Source organism: Juglans microcarpa x Juglans regia, chromosome 3D (assembly GCF_004785595.1).
Source record: "Juglans microcarpa x Juglans regia isolate MS1-56 chromosome 3D, Jm3101_v1.0, whole genome shotgun sequence".
NCBI classification, from domain to species: domain Eukaryota; kingdom Viridiplantae; phylum Streptophyta; class Magnoliopsida; order Fagales; family Juglandaceae; genus Juglans; species Juglans microcarpa x Juglans regia.
In genome coordinates, this window is record NC_054598.1 from 3,792,562 (window position 1) to 3,811,777 (window position 19,216).

The 19,216-nt window shown below is 34.5% G+C and overlaps 1 long non-coding RNA gene across 1 annotated transcript; it reads left to right on the forward strand.

Annotated features, from left to right (window-relative positions):
* Window positions 1–9,632: 9,632 nt before the first annotated feature.
* On the forward strand, window positions 9,633–13,520 carry LOC121256373. Its single transcript, XR_005938978.1, has 2 exons — window positions 9,633–9,888; window positions 13,399–13,520. It is a non-coding gene; the product is annotated as an uncharacterized LOC121256373 (long non-coding RNA).
* The last annotated feature ends 5,696 nt before the right edge of the window (window positions 13,521–19,216 follow it).

Below are 19,216 nucleotides of genomic sequence, written 5' to 3' on the forward strand. Positions count from 1 at the left end.
CTTACGTTACATATCAACATATAATTTATCATTTTATTTTTTTATTTAAGAAATATTAATATATTTATTATTTTTATCATTTTATTTTTGAAATAATATTAGATACAATCATATATTATATAAGTATCGCGTACTCCTTTTATTTATTATTTTTATCCTTCTATTTCTGAATAATATTAGATACAGTCATATGTTGTATAAGTATCGCGTACTTCTTTTAAAAAAATATTAGAATCTATTATTAAAAAATTAATTTTTTCATATAAATCTCAAATTTTCTTAATTAAAAAAAAACGTATAATACTTACACATTCTATAATTACAAATATAATTTCTCTATATTTAATGCATAATGGAAAGACAAGATTTCAATTTCAATGAAACATAGTTTTAGATTTTTTCTATGAAATCAAATTCAACGTTGAAAGTGAGTGTTTGTTTATGTTGTTGAAAAATAATATTTATAGTCGTAAAGTGTATAAATGTTGCACTATTTATTTAACAAAATGAATAAATATAATATTCATATAAAAAAATAGATATTTGAAAAAAAAAAATTACACAATTCTTATATACATACGCTAAACTGTAGATAGTATTACTCTACATTGTGTTACACCTCGAATCTCGATCCATCTGGTCAGAAGTTCCCAACAAAACTTACACTGCCTGCTCCATTGAGTACAAAGCAAAGCAAAACCCTCAAAAGAGTTAAAAGAAAACCACAACAAACGGCTCCGACCTCCATTACATGAAGCCCAGTCTTTTTAACAAGATTCAGAGAGTTGTTGACGGAATGAAAAATATGAAAAACTTCTATAATTTCATTTATGTATTTGGGTTACATTTATACACGAATAAGAAGAATAAAGAATATTCGTTACTTACAATAACTTGAGAAGAAATCTTAACAACTTTCTCTGCTATGATTTTATGGAAGGTAGTCTGCTGTTGGTTGTAACGGGCGTGTATTGTGACCCTGCTACTCTGTTTTGGTTGTGGTCCACGGCCTGCCTACCAACTGTTTGTCCGAAGGTGTTAATGGGTCACTTATTCTGATACGTACCCTCGAGTCCAATGGGGTATTATGCACATTGAGACTTGACCGAAAACGAGAGAACTGATATGCAACAAGGGGTTTAGTGAGGACATCGACTATTTGGTCACGAGAGCTGCAGAAGGAGACGTGTAATGACTTTGATGCAACTCTATCCCTAACAAAATGGAAGTCTATGTCCATGTGTTTAGGCTTGGAGTAATAAACTGGATTCATTGAGAGGCAGTTAGCTCCTAAGTTATCGCACCATAGAGTTGGGGCTTTAGGAAGTGAGATTCCCAGTTCACAAAGCATGGTTTGAAGCCAAATAGTTTCAGCTGCTGAGGAAGCAAGGGACTTGTACTCTGCTTTAGTGGAAGAGCGTGCAACAGTGCTCTGTTTTTTTGAGCTCCATGAGATCAAATGAGAGCCTAAATAGATACAAAATCCTCCAGTTAAGCGTCTATCATCTGGACAACCACCCCAATCTGCATCATAGTAAGTTTGAAGATGAAGACTACTCTGAGGTTTAAACAACAAGCCAAGATTAATGGTCCCTTTGAGATACTGTAGCACTCGTTTTACTGCACTCCAGTGGAAAGTTTTTGGTGAGTGCATGAACTGCCAAATCTTGTTCATTGCAAAGGAGATATCAGGTCTTGTCAAGGATAAGTACTGGAGGCCTCCAACGATGCTGCGATACAAAGTGGCATCTTCAAAATCTAGAGAATCAAATTTTGACAACTTGAGTGAAGCAGCCATAGGGGATGAAATGGGCTTAGTGAGGAGCATGTTGCTTCAAGTGAGTAAAGCTTTGATATATTTTCTCTTAGACAGCATCAATCTAGTAGATTTATGATCAACTTCAATTACAAGGAAATAGGAAAGTCTCCCTAAATCCTTAACTGGAAACGCACGCCCCAAATCTGAAATAAGGCTATCAATAGCAGATGAATGTGAGGCAGTGATGACTATGTCATCCACATACACTAGAAAATAAATATGCACATTAGAGTAATTGAGAATAAAAAGAGATGGGTCTGCTCGTGAGGCATTAAAGCCATAGTCCAATAGTAGCATCAACAAAGCCTTGAGGTTGCCGCATATAAACATCATCAACTAAACTTCCATGTAAAAAAGCATTTTGAATGTCAAGTTGTTGTAATGACCACGGGTTAAAGCAATGGAAACAATCAATCGAATGGTGGATGGCTTTAATACTGGACTAAAGGTCTCAGTATAATCTAAACCATGTTGTTGATGTAGCCTTTTGCTACTAATCTTGCTTTTCTTCTTTCAAACGATCCATCAGCTTTGGTTTTTGTTTTAAAAACCCACCGACATACAAGTATGTTAGCCGTAGGTGTAGAAGGAACTAAACTCCAAGTGTGATTCTGTTGTAGAGCTTTGAATTCTTTGTGCATGGCATCCCACCATTTAGGGAACTTGGCAGCTGCAGAGAAACTAGAAGGTTCATCAGGAAATGTAAGAGAGGTAGTAAGACAATACCAAGTGGAGTATGGTATGGTTTCATCTGTAAAATTTCGGGGTCAGAAGGTGTTGGTTTGGGCACAAGTTATGATGGGAGATCTGGGTGGGATAAGCAGAGATGAAGACGTTGCTTGTGAAGGACTGGGAAGAACAAGGAAATTAATTTTAGAAGGCGGACTTGAGGTTGACAAAGAGGGATAATTGGGGGTAGGAATAGAAGAAGACGAGGCTTGGCCCAAGCCCGAGAAGTGAAGGTAATGGTGCGGGCAGTGAGACATGTGTAGAAATTGGTGAGATTGACGAGGGACTGGGCTGATTTTTGGAAAGTGGAAAAGAGGCCTCGTTGAAGACCACGTCCCGAGAGATGTACATTCTATTTTTTGTTAAGTCAAGGCATTTATATCCTTTATGGCACGGATTGTAACCCAAAAATAGACATGGCACTGATTTAAAATTAAGTTTGTTGGAAAGATATAGCTGAATATTGGGCCAACATTAACATCCCAATACTTTTAAAAAGGTATAATCAGGTTCACAATTGTGAACAAGAAAATGAGGAGTTTTATTTTCAATGACAGGAAAGGGTAGAATATTAATTAAGTGGACTGCGGTTTCAAATGCATCGGCCCAAAAAGTGAATGGTAAGGAAGAGTGGGCTAATAATGGAAGCCTGGTTTCAACAATATGTCGATATTTTCTTTCAACAAGTCTATTTTGTTGATGAGTGTGAGGGCATGAGAATCGATGTGTTATTCCAAATTTTTGCCAGATTTGAGTGAGAGGTTTAGATTCACCTATATCATCGGTTTGAAGTGTCACGAGTTTAGAATTGAATAGTCTTTCAACATAAGGCAAAAAGGTGTTGAAAACAATAACAACATCAGATTTGAGCTTGAGTGGAAATAACCAGATATACCGTGTAAATTGATCAACAAATGATAGATAATATTTGTAACTCAGTCTAGAAACATAAGGGACTGGACCCCAAACATTAGCACAAATTAATTGAAAAGGCCTAGTATAAGTGGCCCGATGAGTACAAAATGGTAGTTGATGAGCCTTAGCAACTGAACATTCAGAACAAAAAAAAAAGAAGACTCAGATGAAGAAACAGGTAGACATTTATTCGGCAAGACTCGGGATATAAGAGTTAAGGAGGGATGGCCTAGCCTTCGGTGCCATTGAGACAATATTGTTCGTTCACCAAGATGTGTAGTGGGACTTATGGGTTGAATGAGCTTGGAAGGAAAAACATATAATCCATTACGAGTTGGCCTGGTGAGGAGCACCTTCTTTATCTTGGTGTCCTTCACTTTAAAATGAGAGAAATGAAACTCAAAATAACAGGAATTATCAATGCAAAAATGTAGTACAAACACAAGATTTTTGGTAATATTTGGCACATGTAGTAAATTTCGAAGGAAGAAGGAAGAGGAGGCAGAGGAGAAGCAAGAGTCACCGAAATTGTGAATGGAAATCCCAGAACCATCTCCAACGCGGATTGAATCACTACCGCTATACTGTTCAGATGAAACATTCAAGTTATTAAAAACATTTGTAATATGGTGTGTAGCAGGGGAATCATGATACCAAGAAAAGTCGGATAATGAGTTTGGAGTTGTGTAGTTTGCAGAGAAAGATTGTGGAACTTCATACTGATAGGCATGATCAAAACGAAATCGGCATTGCAAAGCTACATGACCTGACTTGTTGCAAACCTGGCAAGTTGGCCAATGAGAAGAATATTGATGTTGGGAAGAAAAGTTTGAAGAAGACGACCGTCCTCCACGATTATTGTGAAAATGACGACCCCTGCCACGGCCTTGTCGTCCACTGCGGGAGAATCTACTCCCACGATTTCCAGCAACACTAAGATTAACAGAAGGCTCAAGAAAGGAGGTTATACTCCTATTTTGATGAGATGCACGACTTTCATGAATTAACAGTAATTGATACAATTCATGAGAGGAAATAGTCTCTATCCGTGTGGTGACAGAAGTAATGAAAGCTTCATAAGAGGAGCCTAACCCATTGAGAAGATAGGTGACTATCTCTTTGTTAGGGAGAGAGTTACGAGTAGCAGCAAGTGAATCCACAAGAGAACGAATCTTGCCAAAATAGTCAGTCATGGCTTAGTCACCCTTGGAGAGCTTTGTGAGCTGGAATCGAATTTGAAATTCCTTGGCCTGTGAATGAGACGCGAACATTGAGGCCAAGGAGACCCAGAGATCACGAGCAGTCTTAGTGGAGAGGACATGACCAAGCAAAGACTCTGAGAGAGGAGAAAAGAACACTCAGAACAAATTGATCAGTGCGATTCCATGAAGAAAAATCTGGATTAGCTTTCAGAACTGAGTCTGAGGTTAAAAATTTTGGGGGAAGAGGACTAGACCCATCTACATAAGAGTAGAGATCTTGTCCTTTCAAGTATGCTGATATTTGCACTTGCCATAGGAGATAGTTTTTGTTGATTAATTTTGTGTTGACTACACGAGAGAAAGAAGAGAGAGTGGGGAAAGAAGAAGATGTTGCCATGGTTGAGGATGACGTTAGTTGTAGGCTCTTGATACCATGTTGACAGAATGAAAAATATGAAAAACTTCTCTAATTTCATTTATGTATTTGGGTTACATTTATGAGAGAAGCTAGCACCCGGATGGGTGTAATATTCTGTTTTACACCAACGAATAAAGAGTTGACGCGTATAGACCCTAGCAAATTAAACAATAAACTCACACGTAGAGAATCTCTTTCTATTTACCGGGTACTACGAAACGAGCCACAAATACACACACACTCTCTCTCTCTCTTCATTGGACCAAAAAAAAGAGAAGTTCTTCTTCGCCATGCTACACTCTCTCTCTCTCTCTCCTTTAGAAGAAGAACTTCATTCATGTGGAGAATCTCTTTCCATCTGCAAGTGTAACTCACATGTGAAATATTTGTTTTACACCCAGCCCGATCTCTCTCTCTCCTCCTCCTCCCACCTAGTGTCACCCAGCTCCCCCTCTCTCTCTCTCTAAAATATGATTTCTCTCTCCTTTGAAGGCCCCCTCTCCTTTGTGGTGAAGTTTTGAAGGTTTATGAAAAACACTTTCCAGGTCCTGATATCCCACCTGTAACCTGAGCAAAAAAACAACTCTAATTTGCAAAAAAAAAGTCTGCCGTTGCCAAAAAAAAAAAAAATCCAGCAACAAAGAAAAATAAAATTTCGGAAACCCAAAAAACAAAGAAATACATGAAGAGAGTTTTTGAAAAAAAACATGCGCAAGGCAGCGAGCTATGCTAAGATCAAGAACTTGTGAGATTTACATCCGATTTATGTACTCCGCTATTACCCATTACTTGGTGGGGATCACCAATCCCCTTACAAATCAACGTATATATCCACATTACAAAAGATATTCAAAATCAAACAAGAGAGCTGCGGGGGAGAGAAGAGAGAAAGAGGAGAGGTGGAATTCAATAAACTCGCATACACCATAAGATACATAAGTCTTGTATGTGTTGAAATTCTATTGGCTGGTGTAAAGTAAAAAATAACACCCGACCTTTTTGAAGTTTTTCTCTACATTTATACACGAATAAGAAGAATAAAGAAGATTCGTTAGTTACAATAACTTGAGAAGAAATCTTAACAACTTTCTCTGCTGTGATTTTATGGAAGGCAGTCTGCTGTTGGTTGTAACGGGCGTGTATCATGACCCTGCTACTCTGTTTTGGATGTGGTCCATAGCCTGCCTACCAACTGCTTGTACGAATGTGTTAATGGGTCACTTATTCTGATACGGAGAGTCGGAGACAATTCTTGATGTTATAGGTAGACAGCAATGGCGAGTCATTGGACCTGTTGCTGATACAATTCTTCATGCCCGACAATGACGCGAGGAGGCAGGCGTAGGAGCAGAAAAAGCGCCAGGCCAAGGACCCGCAGGTGGTGCCTGCGCTGGTGCAGCATCTTCGCACCGTTAAGATCCCCGATGTTAACCAGCTCGCCGTCGTTCTGCTCCGCAAGAAGATCACCGACCACTGGGCCAAGCTCTGTCCGCTGCTCAAGCAACTCGTCAAGCATTCCCTCATCAAGAGCGTCACCTTGGAGGACAGGTCCAAATTAACCAGATAAATATATAAGAACAATCTTGGGTTTAATTGACCTAAATTCTTTTTTTTATTGGAAGTGAGATGAGAATATTGTGAGTAATAATAAGATAGTTTGTAAATAATAGTGAGATAGTCTGAGTTGGGTGAGGTTTGGATAATGAGTTGAGATGAAATGAGTTAGGATGAAAATTGAAAATTGAATAAAATATTGTTAGAATATTGTTTTTTAATATTATTATTGTTTTATGATTTGAAAAGTTGAATTATTTATTATATTTTGTATGAAAATTTAAAAAATTTATAATAATTAAATGAGATTGGATGAAATAAGTTGAGATCAAAGTGGGTGCGAATAATCTTTTCTGATTAGACATTGGCAGTTGGATTGAAATTTTAGTTTATATGATAAAGTCAGAATTTTGAATTTCATAAATTTGACTTTCTGATTAAGTTTAGTATAATTAAGTAGAGTTAGTTACCCCATTTGTTTGATCAGGAAAGTCGAGGATGTGAGAGAAACTTAAAAATTGGGGATTTTTGTGCTTTTTAACTGTGCTGTATACAGAAATTTGGCTAAGTTGAAATTTTTTATGCTATGATTAAAGGATTTATATGATATCACCGTTGTTGAATGTTGATGGTTCCCTGTAGGAGCTTGTTGGTTTTGCAACTATATTGATGCATTGCAATTGCCATTGATTCTCGGCAAGTCATAAACCCACTCTGTTGCGATCACTGGTTCAATCGCATGCTATAATGAGATTTTACCGTGATGCCCCTTACACCATATTCGTGGTTTATCATTTAGCATTCCTTTATGTCTAATGTTATTGTTGAAGAGAACTTTGAGGCTTTGGGGTTTCATGTTTGGCTGGTGATAAGAGTTAGAAAACTAAGTTGAAATGATGCATCCCATAGTGAAACTTTTTTCAAGCTTCTGGAGACAAAAACTGCTCGATATTTCATTTCAAGTATCTTTTTTCTTTGAACCATATATTTAACTATGTGGGGACATTTTTGGAAACTTATTTGCACGGGCACAATCATAAAGTGGTGACTTATTTCAACATTTATGGGTGATCCTGTACCGCATGTGATTTGCTTACTTCTGGAGGAGCTTGTCATCATATCTGAGATTTTTCACCTGGTATTATTACACTAAAAACTTTTTGTCTCTCTTGTAAGGGGATGAATATGGCCAAATCTGTTTTTCTTTATTCGTCAATACCTAGAATATGTTTGCTCATAAATCCCTGATGATTCTTATTATCTAGTTCAGACCATCATTAGGTCAGCCAAAATACTAGTGTCTTTATCTCCTTGGCCTATTTGATGTTCGCAATCTCTCCTTTTAAATTCTCAACGTCCTCGTCGGGCCAGTCTATCATAGGTGACATGGCTCTAGGACACAAACTCTGATACTATTTGTAATGTCTCAAGGAAGGCCTAAACCACATCTAAGCCTATACTCTAAAATGATTAGTCAATGATATACTTGGAGTCTCATTAAAATCAATATAAAGAGTAAGAATTTCTCCTTCCAAACAATGTAGTATCTCATAGACCACCTACCCTTATCACTCAGTATGGGGTAATCACAATTTATGTTACACATACATGTATGAAAAACTATAGAACTCTCATAGTGAATTGATTTTAATTGCTTATATCCTAATAGCGGCACAGACAATCTTCTAGAGCCAAAATGTTAGTCTGCATCTGAACCCCTCTCTCTCTCTCTCGAACCATGTCTTTTATTTTTCTTCTGGAATATTTGTATGGAGATTTTTTTCTGGCAATATTGGTTACATTTATATTTTAGTGAATAAAGAACTATTTCAATTGTCCGATATTTTTAGAAATGCACTCTTTAGATTAGCAACTTCAGTTTAAAAAATAGCTTGGTCTTGTTACTCTATGTTGTGAACCATGATAGATGGCAGGATATACTACTAAGTACTAATACCATCACAATTTTTCTTTTTGTTTTGCGGGAAGGAACAGAGAAATTGAAAGAAGTTTTTGGTAAGAACTTAATTTAAAAATAGCAAATATCTAGTTCTGAAATTGCCTGGCCTGACTCTTATAATGCCTTTTAGGCTTCGTTTGTTTTCGCAGATTAGATAAGATGAGTTGAGTTGATATTAAAGTTAAAAAATTGAATAAAATATTATTAGAATATATTATTTTAATATTATTTTTGTTTTAGGATTTGAAAAAGTTGAATTGTTTATTTTATTTTGTATGAAAATTTTGAAAAATTATATTGATGAAATGAAATGAGTTGAAAAATTTCTTGAAAACAAACGAAGCCTTAATCTGCAGAAGCCTTAATCTGCAGACACAGCTATGACTGAAGATGATGACAAGACATTGTTGCTCAAGCTTGTCTGAGCATAGCTGACATCATCAAGGAATATGGTTACATGGCTGTTGAGCCATGTAAGTAGAAGTTTAGTTGCCTTTATTTTGCCTATTATTGAAAGAAATCTTTCAGATTCAAGCCAGAAGTCAAATTTTGAACTTGTTTTTCTGTGTGATCTGATTTCAGATATGCCTCAGCTTGTTGACACTACTTTGTTTTTGCTCCAAGAGGAATCGGCTTGTCAGCAGACAGAATCTGACAGTGACATTGATGATGATGATACTCAACATGAGAAAGAGCTTATGGATGCAGTTTCTGTTCTTCTTCCTGCATTTGCTAAGTCCATGGGTTCTCATTTTGCACCCATATTTGCAGAGCTATATGATCCTTTAATGAAATTCGCTGTGGGTAAGTAAACTGGTCTTGTGATGTATGTATTAGCAATTCTATGCTATCATTTCTTTGTTTAGCGTCTCATTCTTGTAGCTATTGGCAAATGCAGAGAGCTTCACGCCTTCCGCAAGAACGGAAAATGGTGGTTGCTTGCCTTGCAGAAGTTACTCAAGATATGGGTCTTCTCCTATTGCGGGCTATGTTGATGTAATTTTCTTGCTCTTAAATTCTTCATTTTTTATCTTTTTTTGGAAACCTCACTCCATACATTTCAGAGAGTGATGCCATTGGTACTAAAGGAACTAGCTTCTGTCTGAGGCAACTAATAGAAGGGATGCTGCATTTTGCCTTGCTGTAGTTTTTTCCTTTCATCAATACCAGATACTGTGGTGACATATTACGTGGACTTTACCCACTATTTGGGGAATCTGAACCAGAAAATGTTGCTGGTTCAGTGGCAATGATGATAATGGCGCATCCTGAGCACGTCCCCTTAAATCAAGTTATCTTCTGGCGTCTTCTTATGCTTTTTTTTTTCCTTTAAAGAAATCAGTATCATTTCTTGGTATAGTTAATTATTCCTTTTGCTCCTGTCTCTCCCTTGGTTGCTTTTACATTGGTCCTTCCCGTTTTCTTAAAAGTTCTTCCCTTGAAAGAGGATCATGAAGAGTCCATGGCAGTCTATAGTTGTATATCTACTCTTGTCTTATCAACAAATCCTCATAAGTGATGTTTTTGCTTTATACATATATATACATATGTATATATATACATATGGAAAGGACAACGTGGCACGTGTGTCCAGTTAAATTTTACATAATTTTTTGTTTTCTAAACAAAAAAATTACTTTAAAAAGTAGAAATAATGAATTATAGAAAAAAAATTCAGCTCATCATCTCCTGTATTATACATTAATATGTAATTTCTCATTTTTATCATTCAAATTAAACATGTATATATTGATGTTTAAATATGTGTGTTTACACATCAAGAAAAAAAATAAGAAATCACATGTTGGTGTGTGGTGTGGAGATAATGAATAGCATTTCTTTTAAAAAAATAATTTTAAATCTAAATCTTTATTTTAAATCTAGCCGATGATTTTTAAATTGAGTCAAGTATTCTAAAATCTTCTAAATATTTTGCCAAAATCATTTTAAATGAGGTATTTGTAGTATTATTGAACAAAGACAAATTTTGAAGTAAACCTTTTTATATTTTGGAGTTTTGAAAATAATATAATTTTAAAAAATTAATTTATTTAAATGATTTTATTATTTTTAGAATATTATTTAATATTCATTAATTTATTTGACCCAAAACATGGCATTAAATACTATTCTCCATTTTTTCAGAAAATGGCCTAACATGTTCATTTATCAATCACTGTAGGCGGAAATTGTAGACGAGACTTACCACTATTCCTACTGCTTGCACTGTAGGCAAGAATCACAGGCAGGATTTACCACTATCCCTGCTTACCACCATCCCTACCGCGTGCACCGTAGGTGGGAATCATAGGCAGAACTCTACTACCGTCCCTACTTATCAACATCCCTATAGTTCATTTTCCTTTATCTTATTCCTTTCAATTCATTCATTTCAAACATATCCAAAAATCATATCACATGAAAACCCAATTTTCATTCATGACACATGTGACATGGCAATAAATGTCATGATGCCAAACACAACATAAATTCATGCCAGTATAATTTAATTAAATAAACAACACATTCTCACATCCAACCGATCCCCATACTCTTCGGACTCAAAGTCCGGCACAACCAACTAGACTATAGAAAATTTATTAGTGCAAAAATATATTCAAATTTCACAAAGTTCTTTGGAAAATTACTTACAGTGATGAAATATAATTTTCAAAAGATCAAGGAGGTGTAAGAGGTGGCGGCACAATAATGTAACAGTGTATTTTGAACTATGGTCGTGGGTCTCAAAATGCTAAATTTTGAATAGGAACAAATTTAGACTTGGGATGGCTAGGGAAAGATTTAGAGGTGTTGGTGAAGCAAATGATGGTGGTGGTTGGCCGCAGGTGGCGGCGTGGGCGGAAGTTGGAGGCCAAAATACCCAAATCGAAAAATGAGCTATAGGGGCTTCAACAGTGGTAGATCGGAACTAAGGTTGGGTGGTTTAGGTGGCTAGAAGGCCGATGGTGGTGTGGTGAAGGGATGGTGGCCAATGGCGACGCGACGGCTGCGCTAGAACGAAAAAGGGCTACGGCTTGGATTCCCTCATGGTGGTTAACTGCGACATGAGAGGGGCTAATATTGGAAGGGGAGGGACACCGGCCGGAGGAGAAGAGAATGGGCTGAGTGGTGTTGGCCACGTCGGCATGCGGCGGCGCACTAGAGAGGATGAAGAAAAGGACGAGCCGCGGCTTGGATTCCCTTGTGGCGGTTAACGGCAACATGAGAGCGGTTGGGATTGGAAGGGGAGGGACACTGGCCGGAGGGGAAGAGAATGGGCAGGGTAGTGTTGGCCACGTCGGCGTGCGGCGGCGCACTGTAAGAGACGAAGAAACGGACGAGGGAGAGGGGAGGAAGGGCTCGTACGCTAGAGAAGACTAAAGGTAAAACAGAAATTTGGAAATAAAAGCAGGGGCAAAATGGAAAAAAATTATTAGACAAAAATATTGTTCATCTCAATTCACACGTGTGTGTGTATATATATATGTATATATTATGTATGCAGATCCTTTGTCTAGTTCCTGAGTGGGTCAATCTTTTTGCTCAAGTAGTAGTGTCCCCATAAGAAACTGTTGAAGTTAAAGCTCAAGTGGGCAAATCTTTCTCATACTTGATTCCACTTTATGGGCAACAAATGTAACCCCTTTTAAGCAACCTCTCTCCCATGAATGTTAATGCGCTCGCTACATTTGCCCCAAGAAATTGAAATCTAGTCAGCTAGTTACCATTCTTTTCCCATAATTTGGACTTGGTTCATCACTAAATTTGTCTCCCATTAGATTGGTATTTGTTCTTAAATGATGCTTGCTTTTGGATTTTGTTTGTGATTATAATGTTTTAGTCCTATCATTCTACACTTGATCTGGTATGTTAAAAAGTGAGAACCTTCCTGGATTTTGTTGAACTACAAAGTACAAATTGACTTTCTGTATCGATATGGGAAAGTTATCAGGTGGTTGGTTCTAGTTCCTAACTGGGGTATTCTGTTGCATACTTACTATGTACTCATGTTGTATCTATATATTAATAAAGAGTATTGTTATTCTAAGGCGTCTACACCACACATGGCTTACTCGGTATAATTTGATTTAGAAAATAAATTTTAAAATTTAAATCTTACAAATCAAATTTTACCATTTAAATAATGTTAAATGGTAAACCAAAATGAATTTATCAAAAAAAAACCATTTAAATAATGTTGATGGTGTGCTCTATACACCGGCTTAAGAACAAAATAGCTCATCAATGAAATATCTTCTTAGTTATTAAAAAAAAAAAATTATCAGTTGTTGGATTTGATGAATAGAACCCTAAAGGGTAGTTTAGCTGGTCCTGTATTGGGTTTGCTCATCAATAGTCACCAGTTCGAATCCCTTTAGGGCCACTAGAGGTTTACCTGATCGTTAACTTTAGGGTCCCATGAGATTAATCAAGGTGCGCGCAAGCTAACTCGGACACCCTCGGTTATCCAAAAAAAAAAAACGAATAGAAGTTTGCAAAAGAAGGCTACTGTGTTATGTGGATGAAAAGTCTATAGAACTATGTCTTGCTCTCGTGTTCCCTCCCGTTCACAAATGTTATGTTTGTTTTATAAATAATTCTACATACAACTGTAAAGTGCGTAAATGCCGCGTAATCACTTTGAAAAATAGTATGGTCTATTATTAAAAAATAAAATTTTCTCATGTGAGTCTCATGTTTTATTCATTTTTTTTCAAAGCGATTATGCGGTAGTTGTACAATTTACGATTACAAATATATTTTCTCTTGTTTTATTCCTTTTTATCAAACCTAACCAGAGGTTGTTGGTCCTGCTAGCTGCTTCTAGTGCCTTCTCCATTTTTCATCTGTGGGGAGTCGGGATGCCTATTTTCTTCCAAGATTCACACTGTGCAAACGTATGTGTATCTTTTCCTTATTTATTATATTTTATTTGGCCAACAATTTATAGTAAAATATTTTTTTGTCATATATGGAATCAGAAATTACCCACATAGTATTGCGAATGAATTTTTTTATTATTTAGTGATTAAGAAAGTATTTTTTAATAATGTTATGAACGTTTTATTTTTTATTTAAATATTTCTAATAATTGAAGAAATACATGAAAAAAATTAAAAAATAAAAAGTAAAATATACTATTCGATAAACTCATTCGACTTGATGTAGCAGGCTCTTTTATTCCACTAGATGGTAACTCATCAGGTCGTGCGCCGGCCGCCGGGCCGGGGGGGGGGGGGGCCCATTGACCCACAGCCACAGGGTCTGCCTTTAGAAGATAAAGGATAACTTTACATATTTCAATGTTGAGAAACGACAAACACAATATTTTATATAATGATGTTTTAAAAAGATGGATATTTTTATAAAATATTTTATAAAATTAATAACATTTTATAAAAATATTTTTATTTTATAATATATCTTATATGTAATAAGCGTCTATAAGCAGCTGTCGTCCACCTTTTTTTCCCATTTTACCCTGCCTTTAGTTTGTTTTGCCGCGTATGATTTGTTGAGTATCTGTTCTTTGTCTATTTTACCATTTTACCCCTGGCTTTAGTTTGTTTTGCCGGGTCTGATTTGTTGAGTATCCGTTGTTTTTCTATTTTCCCATTTTGCCCGTAACTTTAGTTTGTTTTGCCCGCATTGTCCATTTTCAGATTCTAGATTTGCTTCAATACGTTTACCACCGCCTCGACCGTTTGTTTTATTAAATTCTAATATTTTCATTTCAAATTTTGTCCTTGTCTTTCCAGTTTCTGGATTGTTTTGGATCACTTTCCTACCACCCCACCGTCGGACTTATCACATTCTATATATATTTTTTTTTACATTTCTACACCGCATCCACCGCTAGATTATTTTTATAAGAATTATCTTAGTATAAGAATAGCTTCCCTTTCTTTTCATTTTTACTCTTTCCTATCTCTGCTTTTAATTTCCTGAAATCTGTTTCTTTCAACTCTGAGTTATACATTTGTCTTCCACGTTTGGAATCTTACAGGTCAGTTTTTTTTTATCTCCATTTGCTGACTATGAGTGTTTACTTGCGTTATTTACATATATATGAAATGGTTGGAAAATAAATAATTTACATCACTATTTGAATTTACTTCAAAAAGAGGACTTGTTGTGCTGCTGTTGTTGCTACTGCTATTTTCTGACTCTCGATTTCTTCATGCTCTCTTTAGTTTCATTCTCTGTTGGTATACACACAACAAATAAACTGAGAGAAATAAAGTTATAAAGTTCAAAACGTGTAGTTACATCTGTACATCTACAAAACATGTAGTTGCATAGTAAAATATGCAAAAATAACACAAAAACATATATGTGAATAAATCAGAAGATAACAAATAAAAACTTCAAAAGATGATATACATATGTACATGTACAGTAGAGTATGGTAAAACAACATAAAATCATATATAATAAATCAGACAATGAGAAACAAAGAGGTAAAGATTTGTAAACATTAAAAAAAAACTTTGAGCCAATATATTCATCACAACAGCCCAAGACATAAAATAAAATGACAAAACAAATAAACAAATCAAAATCTCATCAATGTAATGTTATATCTGTAGTGTTGCGAAGAATAATCTAGATATCAGCACAGATAATGAGAAAATAGATCACGAAGAGTAAATCTCAGAAGATATAACAAGGATATAATGACCTATGTTCAAATATGACATATATTCATCATAAAAGATATATGTTATAACATAATACAGGTTTGTTCATATAACATACACATTCTCGTGATGATGTAACATATATTCATCACGAAAAGGTGTTAGATATAACATAAATAAAAAATATCTAATACGTTTTCAGATCTATGCATGAAAAAAAATTTCACAACTAAATCAACTTAAAATATATATATATATATATATATATATATATATATATATATACATCCACTCAGACCTGTAGCAAAAAGAAAGACTCAGAAAACAACTTTAGTTCTTTGCAATGATCTGTAATAACTTTCATTTTTAGAAAGCAACTCAGAAAACAAATTTATAACCAAATAGATTCCCTAAATTTGTTCATCACTCTGATATGTAATAAATGGACAAAGTTTGTTCATTTACATACAGATGAACAATGGAATGACGAAAAAAACGAGTAAAAGAAGTGAAAAAACCAGATTGAAAAAAAAATTAACATGGAAGAGAAAAAAAAATACATAAAGAAATCACTACTGCAACCCAAAATGCAAAAATAAAACAAAATAGAAAAAAAAATAAAATCAAAGAAATAAATTATTATCTCTTGAGAAAAAATTACCTGCCAAACAAAAATACCATGCCAGGGAGAGATCCAAAGAATAGATCTAGAGATCTACGTGCGTTTCAAAAAAAATAAACCTGCAAGGAAAATAAAGATCAGAAGATAGAATGTGAGATCTGTGTATGTTGAGAAAATTTTTTTTATGCGAAATAAAGAAACGACCATAGAGAAAGAGACAAAACAGATCAAGAAGAACAAACCAGCACACATCAACCGAGAGAACAAAATTATTAATAAAAAAAAAAACCCAGGTCTGAAACATAGAGCTTCAAATTCGTAGAGTTTCGAAAAAGAAACTTAAGAAAAATTAGAAAATAAAAGAAAAAGACAAGGGTGGTGATTTTTACGGATCTAGAGATCTGTATAGGCATTCGTAAAAAAAAAAATCTCTACACAAAATAATCGTTACAAGATCGCAACACACCAACATTCATCAGCCGAAAGGGAAAAAAAATTTATATTTGGAACATAAAGCTCCATATTCGTAAGATCTCAGGAAAAAAGTATAAAAAAAATACAAATAAAACAAAGGTGTTGATTTTTGTTTGTGTGTTGAGAGAAAAATCTGTGAAGAACAACAATAACAGAGAGGAAACGTGAGAAATTAAACAAAAATTTAGAAAAGAAAAAATGAAAATTGAAGGAACAAGAGGAAGATGTCTTGGGGCACATTCAGAGAAAGAAAGAAGGAGATGAAGATTTAGGGTTTCCATTGAATGCACGAAGCAAATAAAAACGGAAAGAAGAGAGAAGGGAGAAGTGGGGTGGACGGCGCAGTGCGGGAGGAGAAGAATACGATGGAACCCTAGGTTCCATTCCGTTCTTAAAGTCGCCGAAAACGACTTCGTTTTGGGAGTGGGTGTAGGGGGCTCGGGCTTAGGGGATTAAACGGGCTGGGCCATAATTTACACTCTGTTTGGGCGGATCTAGAGGGGCTGGGCTTAAGGGATTAAACGGGCTGGGCTTATTTCACACACATACTAATAACCTAAACAAACAAATCTCCCTCAAAATAGTATATATAAATCACTACAAAACAAAGATCCTACGAAAAATAAAAGAAATATATGGTAAAATAAAATAAAATTGAATTTACATCAACCATAATAATGATAAAAAATAATATCATAGCGATTGATAATAGTAATAAATAAAAATACATTCAAACCCCGAACTCACCAGCTAACCCACAGAAATTAATATACTGCAAACCATTTGAAAAGCCCAAGAAAATGGTAGGATATTTAACACTTAGTTAAATTATTATATGGTTAAATTTCTATGATAATAATAAATTCTTATATTATTAAATTATAATTATATGATTAAATTATTTAACACTTATTTAACAATTATAGTTATATGAGTAAAAAGTATAAAATATATATATATATGAAAACAAAAGAAAAAGATTAGGATATTAAGCAAGTTTTATTTCCAATCTCACAAGTTTTTCTTATTATATAACTATTTATGTTTATGACAGTTAGATAATCACTTATTATAATTGAATTTAAATAAAAAAAATATTAATAAATTATATTCTAATATGTTAGTGCAGCTTTATTTAACAAAGTACAATGTATTATTAAAATAATTATATGATCTTATATAATATATTTCTTTATAACAGGCACTTTGGTTTTGTCACTTTATGCTTGTCTTCCTGTTCGTTGTTTAGTTCTATTTCCACTGATCTTTTATTTGCCCCTATCTCCAGATATGTATTAATATTGTTTATACAAATAAATGTTATTTTTATATTTTATAATATTTAGTGCATTTATTTCTACAAAGAATATTGTACTATTTATTTCTTCGAATCTTCTTCATGTGCTTTTTATGTTTACATGTTTGACAATTTGTTATTGATTTCTTATTAGTTCATAAGATTGCTGCGATATTCCTATCTTGTCATAAAAATGCCAACTGGTAGGTCGATCTTATTTAAAAAAAAAAAATCAATTTCTATTAAGACTTTTTTAATTAATTTGAATCTAACATTCTTTAAAATTAAATTATGAAAAATATGGAGAAAATGTTCCAAAAAAATATTGGTACGGTGCTCAGTCGGAGGAGAAGAAAGAGGAAATGCGTCGAAAGAAGAGAAAAATGTATGCTGAGTTAAAAGAAAATCAAAATAAAAGAAATCAAATAGAAACAAAATCTCATCATAATTTATCTTATACTTCAAGAGATGATGGTATTGTTTCTATAAGAGAAATTAGATCTTCTTCAAACACTCACGGTTTTGACAATACTATAAATAGAAATGGATCTGCTCTAGAAATACTAAGGACTTCTGTTTCTAATAGTATTGTCAGTGTTCCAACAGGGAATACTTGTTTTAGGCAAGTATTAAAAACTATATTTTTTGAGCTAAATCATCTACCATAAGTTATTTCATGTCAATATTGTGGAGCAAGAAGATTTTATCATGAGCCAAATGGCTTCTGTTGTGCTGACGGGACAATAGCGTTGACTTGTAATCAAATTTCAGATGAGCTTTATCAATTGTCTACTTCTGATTCGCCTGAGTCTGAAAATTTCCGTACATATGCACGTACATACAATAATAAATTCGATTTCACGTCTTTTGGAGTTAAATTTGATACAGACTTATGTAGAAGAAACAGAGGAATTTACATCTTTAGAGTTCAAGGACAAATATATCACTACATTAACAATCTAATCCCTGAAGATGGACATCCTTCATATTTACAATTGTATTTCTATGACACTGAACATGAGCTAAACAACCGTATAAACAATACAGAAAGATTGGATGCTTCTATCATTGCTAAGTTGATGACTATACTTAATGTTAATCCATATTGTCGCTTCTTCCGAATGCTCAACAACATTCCAAATCTTGAAAACCATAAAATTCGTATAAGATCAAATGTTGATTTAGATCAACGTGTTTATAATGCTCCCTCAGTATCACAAGTTGCAGCTATATGGATAGAAACTGACACATCTACTGAACAAAAAAGCAGAGATATTATTGTCTTCAACCAAACAGGAGGTTGTCATATTGTTCAGTATTATTTTGGTTGTTATGATCCGTTACAATATCCACTACTATTTCTTTTCGGTGACTCGGGTTGGCATCAAGAAAATCGAAAGAGGAACAATATCATTAAACACACAAACATTAGAATCCCATCATATTGAACATTCGAATAGCGCAGAAGAATTTCTTCAGAATGAACAAATAGTCATGAAAAAAAGGAAGAAATTGCCTACAGTTTCTTGTCGGGAATACTACTGTTTTAGACTATAAATGAGAGACACATATATATCAATTTTAT